The 8,733-nt window shown below is 37.3% G+C and overlaps 1 non-coding gene across 1 annotated transcript; it reads left to right on the top strand.

Moving 5' to 3' along the window:
- Positions 1 to 575: 575 nt before the first annotated feature.
- On the top strand, positions 576 to 737 carry LOC126031431 (U1 spliceosomal RNA). Its single transcript, XR_007503305.1, has one exon. It is a non-coding gene; the product is annotated as a U1 spliceosomal RNA (small nuclear RNA).
- Positions 738 to 8,733: the final 7,996 nt, after the last annotated feature.

The following is an 8,733-nucleotide window of genomic DNA, read 5'->3' on the forward strand; positions in this document are numbered from 1 at the left end:
GAAATTCAATGAAAAACAAATTCAGGCTATTATTTAAGATACAAACTTTGTAATCAGTCCCAGATTCAAATTCTGAGTTTTCTATCTCATAGATGAATAAACTTTTGGATTCATTGACTTAAAATTCCTTAAGTAAAATGTGATAAAAAATATTCTCTAACATCACTGATATGTAAGAAATGTTCACAGTAACTGGAGGAGAGAACAATGACTGGAGGTGACTATGTGTCACTCAGTGTATTTCCACAGCTAAGTAAGATGAATCAGAGATTTAAAGTAGGAAACTGAGTATTAAAGTAGTTTACCAATAGAAGTCCAGATTTGGTAGAATATATTGAGTTAAAATGTGCATTATTGCAGAGGTGGTTCAGCAGAAAGGTAGATCCTTTGGTCTATGAAGGTAGGTGGGAGGTATCTGCCCCTGCTGTGAGATCACCAACTGGAGAGACTGAGGGGACCTGTTGCCTTTGCATGTTTCTTTACTCTTCTGTCTCCTGAAACTATCCTGAGAGAGCCAAGAAGGGCCCAGAAAAAATCTGTTTTCTAGAGGCTCCAAAAGAGCATATGGCTCCTTTATACTTACCTGGCAGGGGAGATACAATGATCGCGAAGGTGATTTCCCCAGGGCAAAGTTCACCCATTGCACTCCAGGTGTGCTGACCACTATGATTTCCCTAAATGTGGAAACTCAACTGCATAATTGTGGTAGTGGGGGTCTGCATTTGCGCTCTCCCTTGGGAAAAAAAAAAGAGCATAAAGCTCTGTTTCGCTTCATGGTCACGCACTCTTTCTAACTAATGAACCCACCATAACATGCAGAGAAAAAAAAATCACACTACAAGTGTGACAATGGGGAAACCTCGCAGGCAAACATCATGCACAGAGAATGAAGATAACAGCTCTGATGACCCCAAAAAACCATTTGATTAATGTCTCAGATAAGGAGTTTAGAATATAAATATGGAGGATCCTCATGGAAATCAAAGAAAACATAGCTCTAGCTGAACAGAATACAAAAATAGAAATCAGAAAACTTCAAACTGAAATAACAGATTTGAAAAACATGGTAGCTGAACTGAAAACCTCAATGGAAAGCCTCTCCAATAGGGTAACAACAACCCGAGGGCAGACTCAGTGAACTGGAAGATGAAATGCAGAACAACTCCATACAGCAGAAAAGATTAGAAAAGAACCTCAAGGCAAATGATCAGACAATGGAAAATGTACTCAAAGAATGTGAACAGATGAAAATAGAAGTCTTCAATAAACTCAACAGAAAAAACATAAGAATCATTGGAGTCTCAGAGGCCCAGGAAGGAGATCCTCAGGAAGAATCAACAGTCAAGGACATCATCACAGAGAAACTTCAGAGCTAAAGACTGCATGCAATCAAATCCTGTATGCCCGAAGAGTACCAGCTAAAAGAGACCCAAGAAAAACAACCCAAGACACATCCTAGTCACAGTGATGAATCTTATAGCTAGAGATAGAATATTAAAAGCAGCAAGATCAAAAAGGGAAATTACATTCAAAGGAGCATCCATAAGATTTAAAGCAGACATGTCACAAGAAACTCTCAAGGCCAGGAGACAGTGTTGAGATATTGTGGCAACACTGAATGAAATGGATGCTTCATCTAGAATACTGAACCCGGCCCAACTTATGTTCAGGTTTGAAGGAAGGATACATAGCTTCATGGACAAGGAACAGCTCAGAAACTTTACAGATGCAAAACCAGCCTTAAAGGAAAAACTGAAAGGTCTATTTTAAGACAAGCCAGACCAACAGACACATCAAACTTATACACAAAGATGGCATTAAATCCCATGACAATCATCTCCTTTAATATCAATGGACTAAATGCACCAACTAAGATTCACAGAGTAGCAAAATGGATCAAAAAGATGAATTTAATATTCTGCTGCTTACAAAAAACACATCTGAATAGACAGAACAAACATAGACTCAATATCAAAGACTGGAGGAAAATCATCCAAGCAAACAACACCCTTAAATAAGCAGGGGTAGCCATATTAATATCAGACAAAACTATCTTTAGACTCAAAAAAATTGTAAGGGAAAAAGATGGACACTTCGTACTAATCAAGGGATATGTGCAACAGGAAGAAATCGCACTACTAAACATATATGCACCCAATGAGAGCCAGTAAAATATCAATACAATTATTGACAAATTTAAAAGAAGATATCAATAATAACAAATTAATTTTGGGAGACCTCAACACAGCCCTGTCAACACTTGATAGGTCAACCAGACTGAAACCCAACAAAAATATACTAGCCCTTGAGGCCAGACAGATAGCACAGTGGTATTTGCGTTGCAAGCAGCCAATACAGGACCTAATGTGGTTGGTTCATATCCAGGCATCCCATATGGTCCCCCGTGCCTACCAGGAGCTATTTCTGAGCAGATAGCCAAGAGTAACCCCTGAGCACCACCAGGTGTGGCCCCAAAACCAATATATATAATATATATACATATATCTATATCTATCTATATCTATCTATATCTATCTATCTATCTATCTATCTATCTATCTATCTATCTATCTATCTATCTATCTATCTACTAACTCTAAAAAGAGAAATGGAAGAAAGAGGCCTAGTATTATATATAGGACACTCCATCCCCAGAAACTTCGATACACATTCTTCTCCAAAGTGCATGGGTCATCCTCCGGGATAGACCACATGCAGGCACATAAAACATACCTTCATAAAATCAAGAGGACAGAAATTTTGCAGGCTACCTTCCCTGACCACAAGGCTCTGAAATTAGATGTGAAATACAAAGAGACACAGAAGAAGAACTTTAACAACTGGAAATTAACCAGCCTTCTACTGAACAACTAGTGGGTCTGAGATGAAATCAAAGAGGAAATAAAAATTTTTCTGGAAACAAATGACAATGAAGACAGAAACTATCAGAATCTATCTTCAACAAATGAATGGCTAAAGAAACTGTAGTACATATACACAATGGAATAATAGGCAGCCTTCAGGAGAGATGAAGTCATAAAATTTTCCTATACATGGATGTACATGTACATGTATAGATAGATAGATGCAGAATAGTCTCACTCATCCATTGGTTTTATGAAAAATAAGAGATTTTTGCGATAATTCTCAGAGACAAAGAGAGGAGGTCTGGAAGGTCCAGCTCACAACATGAAGCTCACCACAAAGAGTGGTGAGTGCAGTTAGAGAAATAACTACACTGAGAGCTATCATAACAATGTGAATGAATGAGGGAAGTAGAAAGCCTGTCTAGAGTACCCGTGGGTGTGGGGTGGGGAGGAGGGATATTTGGGACATTGGTGATGGGAATGTTGCACTGGTGAAGGGGGGTGTTCTTTACATGACTGGGACCCAACTACAATTATATTTGTAATCAAGGTGTTTAAATAAAGATATTAATAAAAAGAATAAAAATTGTGCTATCTAAATTGTTTAATAATTCTAGCTTTCCATTTAGAACTTGAGAAATCAACATTTGTATAATAGAGTATATAAAGGTATGTTTCTTATAGCATTAAATATAAAATAGTAAAATAAAGTTTCTATTTTTACTGTTGATAAATTGGCTAAATAAACTAATGTAGTTGTACAGTGAAAAATAAGCTATAGTTTGAAGAAATGAAGATCTATAAAACACAACTGAGAATACATCAAAGACTTATTTTAAGTAAAACAAGCAAATGCAAAATGATCCATGCAATATACCATTTACTCAATGTACACATGTAACAGCTAAATACATACAAACATATTAGAGAGGGAGACTATTCCAAAAAAGCTATAAATGAGAAAAAGGAAACTCGGAGATTAACCTATAAACCTATTAACTTATAAACCTATTAATCTATAAACCTATAAATTTCAAAACTATCTTTAATCTTTTTGTATAAGGAAAACATTCATGTGGGTTTATGTGAGGTTATTATAGAAAAATATAGACCAGGTTTGTTTCAAGAACTAAGTTAGAAGTCCTTAATCTCTGCTCCTTACATTCAAGCTTATATTCAAAACAATGTTAGCACTGGGCAGAGCTGAGATTATAGGTAAGAAATCCATTGATTGTAGGGAGAGAAGGAGGAGATTTAGGTAGAAGGTAGGTATATATAGATAAGTTAAGGAAGAGCAAACTTTGTAATTTCAAGGGTAATGTGAACAAGTCTAACAAAATGCCTTCTAATTATAATGTCTCAATATTTTGGAATATTATAATTTAAAACATTTGGCATAAAGTGTCTTTTGAACAACTTTTATATGAACCTCTAGCCTTTTAGCAAGTAATAGATCAAGATGACTTCTTGACTTCTTGATCTATGGTAAGTAGTCTTCAAAGTGAACTAGTATTTTCTAAACTAGTATTTAGTATTTTCTAAGGTCAATATTCATTTATAGGAAACTTAATATGCCAGATAGGGACACTGGGTCACATTATGAAAAGCATCATCCAAAATAAATGTACAAGCAAAAATAGACAAATGGCAGGTAGAAATGAAAAAGCGTGATTAGTCATTAATTAGATGGTTCTCTCGGTAGACAGATGCCAACTAAAGGCAGGGAAGAACCAGTATATTGAGATGGGAATAGAAGCTGTGGACAAGCTAAAGACACAATTTTATTAGAAACACGGTGGTGCAACCTTAGAACAGAGAACAGTTAATGTTAGCATTTAAGCTTGTGCTCATAAAAACTTAGATTTTGCTGCTGAGAGGTTTGCTAAATGCTTCAGATATTACAGAGATGCTATAAACATTCTGCCTTCCTTCAACTCCTTATTTATCCTTGTTTTTTTTTCCTTTTTGTTTATTTTGTGGGGGGATCACACCTGGTAGTGCTCAGGTGTTATTCCTGGCTCTGCACTCAGAAAGTATTCCTGGCAGATTCGAGGGATTATATGGGGTGACGGGGATCTTACCCTGATTGGAGTTCAAGCTGCTCTTCTTGTTTTTCTTTTTTTCCATTTATTTATTTATTTATTTATTTATTTATTTATTTGCCACACTGGTGATGCTCAGGGGTTATGTGCTTAGAAATCACTTCTGGCTTAGGGGACCATATGGGATGTCAGGGGATCAAACTGCAGTCCATCCTAGTCTTCCTATTTTTCTTATAGGCTTTATTCTCCAGTTGGTGAATCAGTAATGAAAAGATTCACCATTTTAAACAATTAATACTTAGTACTGCTTCTACTATATCTTTACTGGGAGATGTGAAGGTGCATTATAAATGTCATACTCACCAGGATATGGGAAGGTTATGGAAAATGAGCATAATAAATACCACATTGAGTCTTACAGGTCTCTTAGGTGCTGATATTTGTCACATCTACTCATTTTGTTGGTCAATGCAAGTTTACATGACCTGTTATCTTCTAAGGGACAAGGAAATTCAATAACTTTTCTTATAAAAAATTAAAAAGGTATGTATATTTGGGTAAAATTTTTGGGTAATAACTACATCTATCATCAGGTATGTGGCCTTGAACAGGTTTCTTAACTCTGTACTTTGATTTTCTTATCTTCACAAGGGAGATAATTATACTAACCAATAATTTGTTAGGAGGAATGAATGCAAGCCTATAGATGTGCTTTGCATAATGGATGACAAATAATGCTAAATTTTTCACTAAGTATTGGCTTTATTATAGTTGGGAATTAACCAAATCCTTGAAGTGATTGACTTAACTCTCCCCTAGTCCTGAATATGATGGGCCATCTCATTAGAAAGTTTGAGCAGACTAGTTTCTCTCTGATGAGTTTTCTATCTTCAAAGTGTCAAAATATTATGTCTGAATATACTAAGAAATCTATGGCATTGTAAATAACCTCAATAGTAAATCCAGAAATGAAGCTAATACTTTCTGATTTCTGATCATTTGCTGAGCCACAGAAAGAACGGCCTGTGGTTTGGGAAGCTTAGGGTAAAGAGAGAGAAAGGACACAGGAGAAATGGAAGTAAAAGGTGTATCTATAAAGCTTGGTGTCAAGGACAGATATCAGGGAAGTTCTTGATGCAGAAATAGAAGGATGAGCAGGAGGCAGACGAGCAGATGGGAGTTATTTTTAAAAAGAGACAGCAAAAAGAAAAAAAAAGTTGTTGTTGAGAATGCTATAGACAAGGGAGCTTTAGAGCTACAGGTTGGAATACAGTTTGGGAGTCCTAAAGAGAAAAATGTCTGCTGAGTTGAGAATTTAGAACATTGCTTGGTAAAAAAGAAATTCTTTGAGATGATGGGAAATTTTATCCCATAGGTATTAGTTATCTTTCCAAGAATAAGAGTACTGTTGTTTAAGTCAGGTAATAGTTTTTAAGTAACAGAAAACTGACTTTCAGATGGCTTAATCAGAAAGGAAGCTTTATTAGTTTGCATGATTGCAACGCCAAGAGGGGGTACAACTTTAGGAAAACAGCATCTGAAAGCTGAAATTATGCCACGGGTGTCACTGACTTCCTTAAGTTCTATTTCTCAGCATCGTTTCAACTCCCAAACAAGCTCATTTTTCTTGGTGCCAGATGTCAGCTAACACCTCTAATTTGCAGCCAATGTCCCCATAATTCTTATTAAGAGAGAGTACTTGTCTCTTAGATATTTATAGGAAGGCTTTAGAGATTTTCTTGGATTTGTGTACAAGCCATTCCTGAACGTCAATATGAGGTTCTACTTGCCATGCGTGGGTCACATGACTAACCCCAGATAGCTACTCTCTATTTAAACTACATGAACAGGGAGAGGACCAAAGCCATAATACAGCAGGTAAAGTGATTTCCTTGCCTGCAGCTGATCCCCTACATCCTCGTCCCTATAGTCCCTCCAGGAGTGATCCCTAAATGGAGATATGGAACTAAGTCCTGAGCACCACTGAGTATAACAAAAATTAACGACACCATTTTAATGAAAAAGCAAAGATCAATTCTCTACTGGAAATATAAAACAATAGTTTACTTAAATTGTTGGAAAACTAAGGCTTGGCAAACAAGAAATGTAAATAATTTTCATAAGCCAGATCACTGCAGGGGGCAGCACCCACAGCACTTCCTCCTTTCTGATAACAGCACCCTCAGCAAGTGTGGGGGTGTTCAAAGTGTTGGCTTATCTCCAGCATGGAGGAATTGCCAAGATCCATGTTGTTGTTGGGACATGGGTTCTGAACAAGGAGGGACACCGTTTTGTAAGAACCACATGCTATAAGCCACATGCTAGGTTTCCACAACCTATTTCCATTAACACCACCCTCGAGCTACCTGGCCATACTAGGTGGCCTATCAGGGAAGGATACAAGGGAGCAGTAAGAAGGTACTTCTTGACAATAGCCAATCATTTTAAATATCATCAGAAAGCTAGAACCTTCCTAATATCCCCCTTCCCTCTATAATCCTCATTTATGACCTTGGGTGTGGTTCATCTTCTGGAGATGGCCCTGGCCAGCCAGTTTGAGAGCTGTTGGCAGATGAATTAAAGTATTCAACTTTGCTCAGTTGTGTGGTCTAGTCCTTCGACTTTGGACTCTAACAGTGTCTTTGTACCATAATCTTCCTCTATCCTACAAATGAGCACTGTCATCTCTGCCTAACTCTTTGACTTCCATGTGGAGGGAGGGAAGGGAGGCAGGGACACAAAGACCCTTTTTTTTACATCCCAGAACACTGAGAGCTGGAGATCCTGTTAATTCCTTACTTGCACATATCTCCAGGTCTCTGCACTTTAATCTAAGTACTGGTTTAAGTATTCCTCTGCTACAGAGACACCAGGAGGTAAGAGATAGAAATCCAACAGTTGGAGTGGAACTAACTGAAGAAGCAAAATTAATTTTATTTGAAGATCAGACTTAAAAGATGTCTCAGAGATTGGGTTGGATTTGATATGAAACAAACTAAACTGCATCTAGAGCAAAATAAACATACAATTTGAAACCATTCCATTTCAATTAGCAAGCCTAGCCTAGTACTTCAAGGTCTGCTTCAGATATCAGTCTGTTCTGAGCCATCACCAACTCTGCTAGAAGAGATTAGTTGTTTCCTTTTACCTTGATCCCATAATCCATGGATCACATCCATTAAAGGACTTCATTTCTTCGAGGTCAGACTTTATTATTCATCATTGCTTACATATCATCAGTTCCTGGGCTTTAGGTAGGCACTTAATATAAATGGGATGGATGCATGAATAGACTGTTTATGCAGACTGAGCTGGGAAAAACATTAGAAGTTTATAAAATCCAAATCCTGGGTTATGAGAGTTGAAGAAACTGTCAGCTAGCAAGGGCAAGTAACTGGCACAAAAACACATGGAAAAACCATTGCCCTGTGAATTAAAGTGAACCAATACTCATTCCTGAGCTCTTTCATTTACAATTCCTTCCAACAGGGGGTCACTCATTCTCAGTATTTTACATATATTATCTCATTCACTCTTTCCAGTATGTCCTATTATTCCTATTTTAATGATAAGGAAGCAGAGGGTCAGAAAAAATATTTGTTAAAATGCTGTCCCAACTCTCTTAATGCTTCAGCAAGCAGTGTTCAACTCTGTCTCAGATACTTTTCCTGACTGGCAGAAAGCCTAAAAAGCATCTGGATTCCAGCCTGACTGCCTAGAGAAGCTTGCATTCTTTTCTGTCTCACTCCTTTCCTTCGGCAGAAGGCCCAGTAACCTGAAATAGAAACACTTAAATACAAACCAGTGTGGTGATGCCTGCTGGC

The sequence above is a fragment of the Suncus etruscus genome, chromosome 15, assembly GCF_024139225.1.
Source record: "Suncus etruscus isolate mSunEtr1 chromosome 15, mSunEtr1.pri.cur, whole genome shotgun sequence".
Classification (NCBI taxonomy): Eukaryota; Metazoa; Chordata; class Mammalia; order Eulipotyphla; family Soricidae; genus Suncus; species Suncus etruscus.